The 16,423-nt window shown below is 28.7% G+C and overlaps 1 long non-coding RNA gene across 1 annotated transcript in view; it reads right to left on the bottom strand.

The window, feature by feature from the left end:
- Positions 1–16,423, bottom strand: part of LOC142322966 (uncharacterized) — a 51,268-nt gene that overhangs the window by 12,479 nt on the left and 22,366 nt on the right. The gene's annotated exons all lie outside the window — the stretch shown is intronic.

Genomic DNA, 16,423 nt, shown 5'->3' with positions numbered 1-16,423 from the left:
GTATTTATTAGACATAAACACTAGTTTATTTGGCTGTTTGAATGCATGCAGTATTCCCTACTACCTTTAAATATTCTCTACATAATCAGAAATTAATGGCTTAAACTACACAATTAAAGGTTTTATACTAAATAAAAATTTGTGGTAAAATACTGTTTTCTTTTACTTTTATTCAAACATAAAAATCAAAATTACAATATTCAAAACATGTAAAAATGGATTACCTTTTAATTTCATTTCATTACATTGAAACTACTTTAAAAATCCTTCTTTTAATATTCTTTTAATATAAAGTATCAGTAAACTTAATATGTGGTCAAATTTCACTTATTGAACATTTTTTATAAAGATTAGCTAAACTTAATATCTTTTAAAACAAATTCAAGAACAATTACCAGAACTTGCACTTCAAGATCTCCATATCCAGCTTGAGTTGTATAAATTGTAAATTCAGCTGGTATTAATGCCGGAACTCTTTAACCAGAAACACCTGGACCCTCAACTTTCACCTTCTCTCGTTCTACATTTGGACGGATTTTCATTTGAATTGGGTTGAAAACATTTAAGGGTTCACCATAACCTAGTTGTTTAACTACAATATTTTTATTTTAAAATATACCACTGCCAATTAAGTTTGTTAAAAATTTAATAAAAAAATAATGTTAGTATAGGCCTAAAAGTTACTTCTTTGCTGAACTAAATATATTGTTGCATATAGATATGCCAAGCCCACTGAAATACAGATGATATTTAGTCCTATAAATTAATACCTTGACTAAATTCATAACAAGAATTACCTGTATAATGAACATCATCACTCTCAAAGAAAGCAGCTAAGTGCCTCATACATCTCAAAATGTTTTACATGCAACATGCCCATAATAAAGATTGAGACAGATAATGTAAAACAAAAACGATTGTTCTATTTCAATCAAAAAAATAATGCTTATACACAATGTCTCTAATCAATAATATGTATTAATTTTTTAATAGATGAATATTATCTCTGGATTTTCATTATTTATTTATTTACTGAGCAAATTCTGTTGGTTACAGTTAATGAATTTTATATGACAAATTTTACAGTGGGAGAAGAATGTCAAGCCTGATCAAAATTTAAACTTTGAACTTTTCCGTAAAGTATTACGTTTTTTCATTGCAAAATATTCTCTATTTCCTAAATACATATAGTTAGCATTATTTTATTTGTCATTCGAACATTTAGATTAGTTTTACAAGGCTATACACCTGTAAAAAATTTAAAAAATATTACATAAAAAGCATGCATTAACGTAATCAAAATTTAAGAAAGCACTTATCAAAACATTTTTCTAATACTGTTGGTAATTCCAACTAACGTGTAAGCATATTCTTCTTTAGACCATGGTAAATATAGAGGTTTTATTACAACTAACAAATTCCAAGGTTCAATAAAAGAATTTATTTCAGTTTCTTTATTGTGCCCACATCAGTAAACAAAACATCATAACTGAAACCAGATGATATATGTTAACCCACTGGGTTGGTCTAGTTGTGAACGCGTCTTCCCAAATCAGCTGATTTGGAAGTCGAGAGTTCCAGTGTTCAAGTCCTAGTAAAGCCAGCTATTTTTACACGGACTTGAATACTAGATCGTGGATACCGGTGTTCTTTGGTGGTTGGGTTTCAATTAACCACACATCTCAGGTATGGTCGAACTGAGAATGTACAAGACTACACTTCATTTACACTCATACTTATCATCCTCTTAAGTATTATCTGAACGGTAATTACCGGAGGCTAAACAGGAAAAAGAAAGACACATTAATGGCTATTTTCTTGAAAAGTGTAGAATGATGTTAACACCTTATTGCATGTGTATAATTGAAAAAAAATCATGGGTTTTAATTGTTTGTAAAACAACCTATTAGAAAATTGCCCAAAAAAATACACACCCAAAATATTTCATCATTAATAAGGGGTACAAAAACTTCCAATAAATTGCTGAGAGTTGTGTAGTTCAAAAAGTTACATAAAACTGAATTGAATATGAATACAGGTATAATGAGACAGCCTGGACCTGTTGGTTTTTAGTTTCTTTGTTATTAAAGGAACGGTAAACACATTGCGGCATATTTATTAACCAGATAATGTAAAATTTTCAGATTTGTGTAAAAACCGTTCTGATCTGCTACAGTCAAAATGCAAACACACATTTGAATGTATTTCTCAAGGTAAACACCTGGTTACTAATCGAAGGGAGACTTACAGAAGTTAACATTTTTAATAATTAGGCTTACCTAATTATATAGATGGACCCACAGGCTGATCCCAGACCTCTAGACATGGCTGGACTGCAAGAATAGTGAAATGAGGCTTAACAGTGAGGTTGATCCAATTATGGTATGGGTCATAGAGACCCTCTGCGAAGTGTGACTATTGTCGGGAAAAGAACAATGCAGAACATACAGTGTTTACGTGCAATCAGTTCCTGCAGCATGCTGGAGGGTGTTTATTCTTCCTCAGATAACACATAGGAACTACATTGCAAACCAAAAGGATGGGCGTCTGTGATGTTGGTAAGGATTAACCATACGAAGATGGTGGAAGAATGGAAAAAGTGCAGTTGTGAATAATTCCCATGATTCTTTGTTGAAGCTGTGTTTATATTAAAGCAGTTCCAACCGCAATATAGATAACAGAAAAAAGCATACATTGATCAAGTACAACGTACGTAAATAATTTAACTAAAACAGGTCTGTTGAGGGGCCAATTGTCCATTTCTTGATTGATAATTAAGCAATCCAGGAAAACAGGATCTTCCAGTTCTGAAATGATAAGAACTGCAACGGCCACCAGCAATAAGATGGAACATCTGCTTGCTAGTGAAATTTAATTAGATACTTCTGCTACTGGATTTGATCTGCAATCATTATCTATCTCACTGTTTTATAATATGGAACACATTAAAAAGTTGTTACAGCAGATCGGATAAACAGTGCACACATTTCACCAAATTCAATCACTGAAGAACCAAAAGCTTGCCAAAGCTTTAGAAAGAAACATATACAAAATTAAAGCTACATTAGGACATCTATAAAACATTGGAATATGTTGATAAAAGGCAGGAAAACTATGTATAATAAAATAACCAAACTTCTTTAAAATATGCAATAATATTTTTAACAAAATTTGGCCACAAAATTTACATCTGATAAGAAGAAACAAAATTCCAAAGTTAACAAAAAATAAATAAAATAAAAGTAAGAAGCCAGCATGAATTCAATTGATATACTTTAGTGAACCTCAAAATTGACCATAAAGTCCTAACTTTTATTTACATTATCAAACATTTATTTACATTATAAAACATGTATTAATATAATACATTTAAATTTCTTATAATCTGGTTCCAAGTACAGTAATGAAATTTTTTGTAGAATTTTCTGATTCATTTTTAGAAAAATCTTTCATTCACTTTTCAATAATGCAAACTATGTTTTAATGTTCAGACCGAGTATAATTCCACACATTACTTTTACCTACAAATTTCATATTATTGATCTGTGCAGTTTGTATTATTTAAAAGTCTGGACAACAATAATAAAATTAACAGATTTGAATTGAACATTTAAAAATATTTTTAAAAGATTAAATTTAAAAATGAAAAAAGCAGTAGAAAAATCAATTTAAGAAATAAACAGATGGTATAAAATATATAACACTAAACCACTGCATTCAAAAAGAAAATTATATATATTTAGCATGCTAAGGCATTCATAATAACACTAATGTTGAATATGAATTAAAATCTATTTAAATCTAATGAAAAAATTATTAAGGTAGAAGGTCTATTCTACACAGTAATGGAATTAAAAAGAATAAACAAATACACAAGATCGACTCAAGACGATAATAAACATTCCATCATTGATCTCCCAGTAACAACAAATATAAAAAATTACGACTAAAAATTGAGTTCTAAAAAGGCATACAACAAATTAATAACTTCACATTTCAGAATGTAGTCTGAAAACAAGCATTTTTGGTATATTTATTAATTTCGATTTTTTTAATTATTAGCTCACAACTGTACTGATAGATTGTCGTGTTGTAAAAATACCATAGCTTAAACATTTCAAATAATTACAAAACACTTTCAAATTAATTACTTATGAATACATCCACATATCTATGAATTTTGCTATGTTTAGGGCATGTTTACTATAAATCTAGAAAAATTAACAAAATCAAAAGATATGTAATCTTAGTCAAATTAAAACATTTTTTTTTTTAATTAAAATATTTATCACAAAAGACAAAGGTTTTCTTTAAAGAGTTTTATCTCATTAATGTCTTAAATAATTCATTAAATGTTATTACTTTCCGCATTATTATTGACAGTTCAACTTCCTTAAAACCTGTAATAATCAATCACAAAAAGTATCTAGTTTTTAATTTGTTTTAACTTGTAGTAAATTTTTTTGTGTTCTGTAATTTTATTTAGACTTTACATATACAAAAAAATAGGCATTTTAACTAACTTTAGACTTTTATTTCTTCAGGATAAGTTTATAAAATATTCTGATAAATTTAAGTAATTAAAAACCGATCTTTTATAAAGACAATTAAGTAAATACTGCTTCTTCAAAACACATCATCCAAATTTAACTGTGCTTACAAGATACTGACATGACATTTCCAAAACAGGTAATCCAAACCTTTTGCTGAGAGTTTAATTAATAATACTAACAACGACAGGTTGAAAACAAGACACAATCAAATATCAAACTTCAAAACAAAAACAAATTTAAAAAAAAAGAAATATTATAGAGACTAAATAAGTGATTTGTATATAAGGATGTTTTGACACACCACTCTTAGTTACAACAATAATATCTATAAAATATCGATCGCTACAAAATTACAGTTTATCAATATTATCTTAGTCTAAACTTTCGGTAACATAGCCATTAAAAATAAAGGGACAGGAATGAACATCTGTTTTCCATTTGACAAAAATTCTTCAAGCAGGTAAATAATGAAGTACAATTTCACTTTAAATGTGTAACTAATACAAATTAATATAATTTTTGACACATATAACCAATTTTTTTCTAACGCTACCATCAGAAATATTGGTACTTGTTCCAGCTCCCAACAACATTTTTATTTTTATACTTTGACATGTTAAGATAATTGGAAAAACTCAATAGCTTATCGATACATATCAATAATAGATAATTAATGAGTATTGTTAATTAATACATATTTTACAGCTTATTTTTTGCATAGGCCTCCGCTAGTTTTGTCAATCTGATAATCAGTAAATCTTTTGCGTGATATCTAACTTGAAATTATTCAATCTGATAATCAGTAAATCTTTTGCCTGATATCTAACTTGAAATTATTTATATTTCAAACAGGTTACACACAAAGAAGTGCGGGCATAACAATATTATTATAAATTCAAATAGATACCATGCAAGAGAGATCCATTAGCTTTAACTGCCGAAAAAAACGGGCGGTATTTTTAAATTTTTGCATATTACATTCGGTTAGCATATCTAATTTATATTTTACAATAAATAATATAAATTTTAGGAGATAAATTAATTGGCAGTATGGTGTACACAAATTTACAAATGGTACCGATTATCATAAAGATTACCAGAACATTTTACAGAGTATTAAATAAAAAATAAATGTTTTTTTAAATAAAGAAATAGCTCGAATTAAGTCAGCCATGCGTTGTAACTATATGTAAATTCTAACAGGAAATAGGTTCTAACATCTAAGCTGACATGAACATTATAAAATTAACAACAAACAATGATGAAACAATACAAATAGCTTTAAATAAATATAAAAATATTATATATATATATATAAAATTTATATAAACTATATGTATCTAACCTATAACAAACATATGAATGTACATACAATGTAACATGACTGATAAAAAAAAAATTGTATATACATAAAACAAATGAGTCTATAATAAAAAATATATATATATATATATATACGAATGAAAAAATTTATATAAATTAAAAAAAATAAACATCAAGCAGCACATCAAAATTAACTAACAACATTTTATACATTAATAAATATTTTATGTTAGTACTCACACGTAATGCTCGAGCAGCACTTGTAGTCTTACTAATCTTCAACCCTTATATTGCAATAAAATGACTTATTTAAATATATTTAAATAAAATTATAATAAAAAAAGGGTTTTTATTTTTTTTTTACGTGATTAATTATTAACACATGATGAATTAAAAACATCTTGAAAAATAATTAACAAAAAAACACCAATTTAATGCAATTATAATAATTTTCAAACGGCTAGAAATTATTTCTAATTCAATCTAACAGATAAAACAAGAACCAGTGTCTAGGAATCTAAAATTATTATTGTTTTCAATCTATCTCACAGGTGTGGTTAATTATAATTTTCAAATCCCCCTCTGAAAATTCTTTACTGCATCCAGCCACAAGGATAAAAGTTTCCTTATATTAATTTATACATATATATTTTTTTTTTTTAGCTAAATGTGTTTCACAAAATATGAAGCTACTGTTCAACTACGATATCTTTCTTTAAAAAAAAATAATACAATAAAAATTAAACTACTACCAAACCTACATTACTTTTGCACAAAACATATTAAATAACTTACGTTTAATATCCTAGGTTAAGTAATGGGTTACTAATGTTTAATTATTGCCGATTAAAGAAAAATAGACATACATTTATTCTAGGGTACATTTTATTTATTTATATATCAACTAAGATCGACACCCAGTAACAATTACTGATGGATAATAATAAATCAGTAGTAGGATCGTTAAGTAATTTATGTACCTGAACTAGTTAAGGCTGTACTTTCAGTAAAACAAATCAATCACCTTTTTAGATATGTTATTTATTTATTTCCTTCAATACTCTATTACAAGCATCCAAAGCATTTTAATTATAATATAAAATAATATAATGAAATTATTGTCGCTTAAAAGATTCCAAAACACGCACGCATAAAAAAATATTTCTTATAATTTAATCGTATTGAAACTCCTGGTATAAACAAATAAGTTTACAAAACTATTTAAATGTTAACTCGACCGATTTTTGTTTTGCAAAGAAATAATTAGATACCATCAGCATTTTCATTCTTTCAAATAATTACTTTAATTTTTTTTAACAAATATACAATTGTTAGAACATAGCATCATTTTTGTGGCACACAGTATGCACAGCTTCAATCAATCTTAAAAAAACATTTACAATTCTACAATCAATCATCTTATAATTCTTACGTTACATTAATACATTTTAAACAGAAGGAACGACCGATCAAATGAGTTCAAATGTAAAAGAAACTAAAATTAATCTGAAAACCATTTACTACACTACTAAACATCACAGGTATACTTATTAAATCAGTTTACCTCGTGTTCCACGAACAGATTTCAAACATTCAGAAGAACTGAAACCTTTTCATAAATAAAAAAATAAAAAAATACATACACGTTAATTAGAAAACAATAACCGCTTAGTAACAAAAAATAAAATAGTAAAGCATGTGTTATTTACAGTTACTTTATCAGGATTCATATTAACAGAAGCACTACTTTGTAATATAGGTGTTTTTAAATCGCCCTGATAATATGAAACCAGATAAGTTAAGCCGGATGCGGCTGATCATGTCACCTTTATTTATTGTATTGTAATAGTCACAGTATAACTTGACAACTGAGTTAAGCATGTTACTTGCAAAAAAAAAAAATATATATATATATATTATTAAAAAAATATACCATAAAAATAATCAATCTAATCTCAGTAAACATATCAATAAATACATCCTGTGTTAACAGATAAAATTACTATAACAACTATTATTTAACAAATACTAATCAAGGTAACTTTAACAATATTAAATGATGCTCTTCATCCCATTAGTTATAAACTTGCTACATTTGGAAACATAATTCAACCGATAAGCAAATGGATTCACAGATTACAACGGTGATTCATATTGGTATCACTGAGAGATGGCAAAAACCATCATTATTCTAATTTATATGCGCTCATTATGTGTATTATATCAGACATAGTTATTCTAATAAATTTCAAAATATCTTACAGTAATTCAGTAAAAATTTATTTTATGCATACATCATGTCAGTTTCATTGTACCTTTATATCTTTTTCTTTTTTTAATTTTTTTTTGATTTCATAATGTTTTTACATTAATTCTTTTTTTAGTTTAATTTTTTTTTTTACGTAAGTAAATAAATAATAATTACTATTTCACAGATATGAACAGCCAAAGCCAGCCAATTCACTTACAAAAAAATATTTTTTTTAATGAAAAACAGGTTGTTATATTAATAATTAAGTTTTATTAATGTCAATCTATAAATATAAAATTCTTCAAAAATAGTATACAAGTAGAGTTCATCATTTTTAGACAGAACTAAATATTAATTATAAAGAACATATATAATATTTAATTATAAAAAAACAACACCAACAGCAAAAAAGAATAAAAAAAGGAACAATAAGAAAATCTGAAGATAAACAGTTTCTGACTAATTAAAATGAGTAAATAGATTTTATTGGTCGGTAATTGTTGTAAAACAAACTATTACACAAAAAATTAGTAATTTTTTTTAAATCACGCTAACTCACTAGCATACACTAACTAAAGCTCACTAGCATAACTCACTAAAACATTAAAATAAATGTAGAATTTAAGTCAAAAAGCAAAGAAAATATCTTGGGAAAACAGTAATAGAGTCCATCGGATTTACCAATCGCCAGTGTCTTTCAAAGAATACAATACAAGTTATCATGGCAATCCTATGTTAATTCTCACCCGTCGTTTAAAAAAAACCAACATTGTAGAAATGATTACAACAAACCCTTTCCTGTCTTAAAATATTTTTCTAATAAAGCTAGAAACATGAAGTAATTACAAAATAATTACATAGAAATAAAAAAGTAAAAGGACAATTGACAGCAAGAAGGATTCCAATTGATGTGATGACAGATTTTCCAAATGCTTTATATAGAGTATGCTTTATGTAGTATAGCTTTATAGAACTCATCGGGTTTGTCTAGCAGTTAACTCTTCATCATTGCAAATCAGCTGATTTCAAAGTTGAGAGTTCTAAGGCTAGGATTTGAACCGTATAAAAGTAACTACTTTTATACAGATTTGAATACTAGATCGTGGATACCTGTGTATCCACCGGTAATTGGCATTCCGGTTTCAACTAATTACACGCCACAGTAATGGTTGACCTGAGACTGTACTAGACTACACTTCATTTGCATTCATACATATCATCCGCATTCATCCACTGAAGTAATAACTTACGGCGGTTCAGAAGGCTAAACAGATAAAAGTAGTAGTAGCAGCTAATAGAGTACGCTTTATATAGAGTGAACAGTCAGAAGAAGGAAGAAAAGTACTTGGATAATTTTGAAATACGATTATGGAGATAAATTACAAAAGCAAGATTGGTGGATGAAGCGTCACAAAACTACAAACTATGAAAAACTAATAAAAAAATCTTGTCAAATAAAAAAAATTACCACAATATTTAAAATTTATAAGGAATAAAATTAGTAAACACCTTCATATAGTATAATGTATACATGATACTCCAAGTAAATGATATAGGAATCGGAAGTAGTTGAGAAAAATGTGAGAAGCAGAAAATCTGATGAAAATATGGAAGAAGGAAATAGCTTTATTGGGCATATTCTAAATAGAAATTACCTTCAGTAAAAGATAAACAAGAAAGAAGAGAAAGTGTCAGTCAGTTATTTTTATTTACTAATCTAAACTTGCTTTCTTCTTAAATACCAGCTCAAATGGTGTGACAACAATAAATTATACAAAAAAACAAATTAACGATTAATGACGTAAATATTTTTTTGTTGCAAGGATTCTTTTAATAATATAAAGTACACAACAGATCCCAAGTTGTACTATTCACACTGTATTAATAACTTACTTGAGAGTGTGCAAGACCAATCAACAAACTGCGATTGAGTAAAGAAGAAAAATCATATTATATAATCTCAAAATACTCATAAATACAACCAAAATATAAGGCTATTAAATAATAATACTAATGCTGCTACAAAAGAACTGTGTATGCGCCAAATTCACATGACTGACAGCTGTGTAGTGTGAAGCATTTTCTTTCGATTGTTGTCACTCCAATTTCTGTAGACATATTAGTCTGGCTGTGGCCTTCATTTGGATAAAATGTTTTTTTTTTGTACTGCTGAAAGAATAATAAGTGTTTCATTACACGAAAGAATTGTCATGAAATTTCATATGAAATTTGGAAAAACCGCTACTGAAACTTATCTTCTATTAAAAAACAGTATACGGCAATGAATATTTGTCACATGCGCTGATTTTTGAGTAGTTTAAGTGTTTCCAAGATGGCCAGGAAAACATTGAAGATGATGTTCATCCAGGTCGCCCTTACACGTCAAAAACGGATAAAAATATTGAAAAAATTGGTAATCTGATCGTCGGTTAACTATTCTTGTCTTTATTCAAGGTCCTTGCTCAACTCTGTGAAAAATTAAGACAATAACAACCCGAATTGTGGAAAAATAAGTCACGGGTTCTTCATCAGGACAACGCACCGGCTCACACTGTATTGTCTGTCAAGACGTTTCTAGCCAAGTATAACAATCCAGTGTTAGACCATCCGCCTTATTTGCCTGACCTGACACGATGTGACTTTTATCTGTTCCTCAAAGTCAAATCTGCATTAAAAGGAACAAAATTTCAGACCACTGAAGCTGTGAAAGAAAAAGCAGAACGCATCATTAAAGCGCTCAAAGAAGAAGATTTACAGCACTGTTTTAAACAATGGAAAATTGACATAGAGCGTTGTAGAGATAGAGGAGGGATGCCTATTGAAGAGGATAATAACTAAACATGTATAAATTTAAAATAAAATATTTTACAGCACTAGTCTCATTATTTACTTGGGCCACACCTCGTACAACAAAAATAATTTTTCTCCTCTTTCCAGTTCCCTACTACCCTTTCCTCATTCTGTAGTTCCTTTTTCCTTAAACAAATCCCATGAAAATTTACTCAGCCACCCTTACTTTTTTTAGCCACGCCACCGTAAAGCTGGGTAACTTCTAGCAGTCTGCAGAGCAACCAATTCTTTATTGGAATTTAGCAAAGAACTTTTGTTGCTGTTGACTATCCAAAGACTCTACTGTACAGAGTCAAACAAAAAGCCAACCTAGTGGGTGAGGTATATACTGAGTAAATTCAGACTATCTCCGACTTCTAATCAATCTAACCAAAAGATAAATAAAAAAAAAAAAGTATCCGACAATACATGGATAATTTATTGGCATGTGACCAAATAAATCCAATAATCAATAATAAAAACAACGACATCAACCGCTTAAAACAAGTGAATTTAATTGTAAAGCGCAAATATTTTTTTTTGAATAGTCAAAAATGTCTATAACATAACAAAATAACCATTTCTTTTTTTTTTAAATGGTATAAACATTTTTTTTCTTTTCCTTGATTTCACTACAAAGCTTGAAGCTTGTGCATGAGAATTGGAAATGAAATTTTTGTAGTATAAGAAACATGCCATGGATGAGATTGAAACCCAGGACCTTCGGGTAAAAAGCAGAGATATGCCACCACTCTGCCACGGGGATAGACATTTACTTAGTTAAACCCCTTAAAAAGCCTTGGCGTCCTGTACTACATTATTATCTACAAAAATGATCAATGTTATGGAGTGAAGTGTAATAAGCATTATTTACATCTTCAGTTATCTCTAGGCAACAAGTTCACTGAACTTGGTTTAATGTTTCGCTTTCCATCTTAATGAATTTGATTTCAAGAGACGTTCAAGGCATTGCAGAACTACAGGATTGTAAGAGTGCAGTTTACCATCTTATTTACTATATATTAAGTTATATGGTTTGACTGGCAGAAGCTATTAAATTATAAAATTAGAAATTAAAGGATCAGAACCCTATTTACCGTTGTTAAAAAAAATAAAATAAAATAACATACATTGTAAAAAAATGTCTTTTAACACATAATCATAAAAAATTTTAAAAAGTGATAATAAGTAAGGATTTCAGCTTCTCTACTCTTTATTAAATCAGAAATACAAATATAATTGAACACTGTTCCTTTTATTTTTTATTTTTTTTTTTGTCTTCAGTCATTTGACTGGTCTGATGCAGCTCTCCAAGATTCCCTATCTAGTGCTAGTCTTTTCATTTCAGTATACCCTCTACATCCTACATCCCTAACAATTTGTTTTACATATTCCAAATGTGGCCTGCCTACACAATTTTCCCCTTCTACCTGTCCTTCCAATATTAAAGCGACTATTCCAGGATGCCTTAGTATGTGGCCTATAAGTCTGTCTCTTCTTTTAACTATATTTTTCCAAATGCTTCTTTCTTCATCTATTTGCCGCAATACCTCTTCATTTGTCACTTTATCCACCCGTCTGATTTTTAACATTCTCCTATAGCACCGCATTTGAAAAGCTTCTAATCTTTTCTTCTCAGATACTCCGATCGTCCAAGTTTCACTTCCATATAAAGTGACACTCCAAACATACACTTTCAAAAATCTTTTCCTGACATTTAATATAATTTTTGATGTAAACAAATTATATTTCTTACTGAAGGTTCAATTAGCTTGTGCTATTCAGCAATTTATATCGCTCCTGCTTCGTCCATCTTTAGCAATTCTACTTCTCAAATAACAAAATTCTACTACCTCCATAATCTTTTCTCCTCCTATTTTCACATTCAGTGGTCCATCTTTGTTATTTCTCGTACATTTCATTACTTTTGTTTTCTTCTTGTTTATTTTCATGCGATAGTTCTTGCGTAGGACTTCATCTATGCCGTTCATTGTTTCTTCTAAATCCTTTTTACTTTCGGCTAGAATTACTATATCATCAGCAAATCGTAGCATCTTTATCATTTCACCTTGTACTGTTACTCCGAATCTAAACTGTTCTTTAACATCATTAACTGCTAGTTCCATGGAAAGATTAAAAAGTAACGGAGATAGGGAACATCCTTGTCGAACTCCCTTTCTTATTACAGCTTCTTTCTTATGTTCTTCAATTGTTACTGTTGCTGTTTGGTTCCTGTACATGTTAGCAATTGTTCTTCTATCTCTGTATTTGAACCCTAATTTTTTTTAAATGCTGAACATTTTTTCCAGTCTACGTTATCGAATGCCTTTTCTAGGTCTATAATCGCCAAGTATGTCGGTTTGTTTTTCTTTAATCTTCCTTCTACTATTAATCTGAGTCCTAAAATTGCTTCCCTTGTCCCTATACTTTTCCTGAAACCAAATTGGTCTTCTCCTAACACTTCCTCCACTCTCCTCTCAATTCTTCTGTATAGAATTCTAGTTAAGATTTTTGATGCATGACTAGTTAAACTAATTGTTCTGTATTCTTCACATTTATCTGCCCCTGCTTTCTTTGGTATCATGACTATAACACTTTTTTTGAAGTCTGACGGAAATTCCCCTTTTTCATAAATATTACACACCAGTTTGTATAATCTATCAATCGCTTCCTCAACTGCACTGCGCAGTAATTCTACAGGTAATCTGTCTATTCCAGGAGCCTTTCTGCCATTTAAATCTTTTAATGCTCTCTTAAATTCAGATCTCAGTATTGTTTCTCCCATTTCATCCTCCTCAACTTCCTCTTCTTCCTCTATAACACCATTTTCTAATTCATTTCCTCCGTATAACTCTTCAATATATTCCACCCATCTATCGACTTTACCCTTCGTATTATATATTGGTGTACCATCTTTGTTTAACACATTATTAGATTTTAATTTATGTACCCCAAAATTTTCCTTAACTTTCCTGTATGCTCCGTCAATTTTACCAATGTTCATTTCTCTTTCCACTTCTGAACACTTTTCTTTAATCCACTCTTCTTTCGCCAGTTTGCACTTCCTGTTTATAGCATTTCTTAATTGCCGATAGTTCCTTTTACTTTTTTCATCACTAGCATCTGTATATTTTCTACGTTCATCCATCAGCTGCAATATATCGTCTGAAACCCAAGGTTTTCTACTAGTTCTCTTTATTCTGCCTAAGTTTTCTTCTGCTGATTTAAGAATTTCCTTTTTAACACTCTCCTATTCTTCTTCTACATTTTCTACCTTACCTTTTTTACTCAGATCTCTTGTGATGTCCTCCTCAAAATCTTCTTTACTTCCTCTTCCTCAAGCTTCTCTAAATTCCACCGATTCATCTGACAACTTTTCTTCAGGTTTTTAAACCCCAATCTACATTTCATTATCACCAAATTATGGTCGCTATCAATGTCTGCTCCAGGGTAAGTTTTGCAGTCAACGAGTTGATTTCTAAATCTTTGCTTAACCATGATATAATCTATTTGATGCCTTGCAGTATCGCCTGGCTTTTTCCAAGTGTATATTCTTCTATTATGATTTTTAAATTGGGTGTTGGCAATTACCAAATTATACTTCGTGCAAAACTCTATAAGTCGGTCCCCTTTTTCATTCCTTTTGCCCAGCCCGTATTCACCCACTATATTTCCTTCCTTGCCTTTTCCAATGCTTGCATTCCAATCTCCAACTATTATTAAATTTTCATCTACTTTTACGTGTTTAATTGCTTCATCAATCTCTTCGTATACACACTCTACCTCCTTATCATCATCATGGGCGCTTGTAGGCATATAGACGTTAACAATCGTTGTATGATTCTATCGCTATGCGTCTTGAAATACTCCACTCTCCTCCCTATCTTCTTGTTCATTACGAAACCTACTCCTGCCTGCCCATTATTTGACCATGAGTTAATTACTCACTGTTCCTTTATATTAATATTTAACCTGTTAATCCAAAATGGAGGTAGTGAAAAATACTGTTTTTATTTATTTTTTTTTAAATTATTAGATTATTTTCGATATTTTAGCCACAAAATTTTTATTATGAATTATATACTTAATACCTGTTGTATTTTTAAAATACACATATATCTGAATTGAGATTTTTACATTTGTTGTTTTATATCAACTGGAAAACTCATAAAAAATATATATATATATTTAATTATAAATACCTCAACAAACTGAAAATATCCCTTATAACCTGATCCGTTCATGTATACATAAAATTATCAGAAATAGCATCCTAAAAAATGAACAATATTGGAAATAAGAATAAAAGTTTTAGAAATGTTTTACAAAGATAACATAAGTAGTGTAAAAGTGCAGTTCTGCTCCACGCTATTAGCATTTTATTTCAAGTTTATGCTATTTAAATTTTAATAATAATAAATAAGAAAGAAAGAAATAGAGAAAAAAGTATAATAAATGTAGTAGAACGGAAATAATAAAAACTGAATTAAGATGTAATATACAAAACAAAAATTGGCATTGTGATTAGCTATGAATTTATTTTTGTGATTATCTATGTATTTATTATATAATAAATACAGCAACATTAGAAAGAAATAATTAAAAATATTTGCACATGTTTTGTAAAATAATAAGAGTTAAAAAAAAAAGACAAACATAAAAATTATTTAAAATAAAAACAATAATAAATCTCATACTTTCAAAATATATCGGAATTCTTTTGAACAATCTTTTTGTAAAATTAGTTTGTAAAGAAATCTTTTGAAGGAAAGATTTTTCAGATAGTTTGGCAAATTATTAAAGATTACAACGGAAGCATTATAAGCTTCTCTTTTTTGTAAATCCTGTGGTTTAGTAAAGATGGATATTGTTATTTTTTTAAGAATAAGCAATTATTTTTATTAGCAAAGATTGCATATTCATAAATATAAACACAAGGATAAGTTAACAAATTTAATTTTCTAAATATAAAATCCACGATTCATACTTACTGATACCAGAAAGATTTAACAGTCCATTTTTGTATTTAAAAATTCATTTTGAATTTTTAAGGGAGTTTTAAGAGATGGCATTATAATTTACAAGAAAATGTACATAGGCATAATAATTATGACAAATTTGATCTATTAAAATAAATCTAATAATTTTTTGGGTTATCACAGTTTTCGATATATGCAAGAATTATGAATTCTCTGTACTAGGTGTGTAATTTCATTACGTAGCATGGTTTTTTTCTTTTTTTTTAAGTGTAAGAAGGTATTAATCTGTACCAAATATTTTATTATAATAGTGTATTACAATATGATTATTTATAAACGCATAAGATTTGAAAAGAGAAAAAATCAATATCTTACACTAAAAATATTTAACTAAATCTTTTTTTAACATGGGTACCATTACTATCACTAACTACAAAAAAACCAGTTGTATAAATATCATAAATGTTCACCGGTAAATCAATTTTCAA

Source organism: Lycorma delicatula, chromosome 4 (genome assembly GCF_047948215.1).
Source record: "Lycorma delicatula isolate Av1 chromosome 4, ASM4794821v1, whole genome shotgun sequence".
Lineage (NCBI taxonomy): Eukaryota > Metazoa > Arthropoda > Insecta > Hemiptera > Fulgoridae > Lycorma > Lycorma delicatula.
Note: the sequence above shows the minus strand (reverse complement) of the source record. Positions and strands in the feature narration are given on the sequence as shown.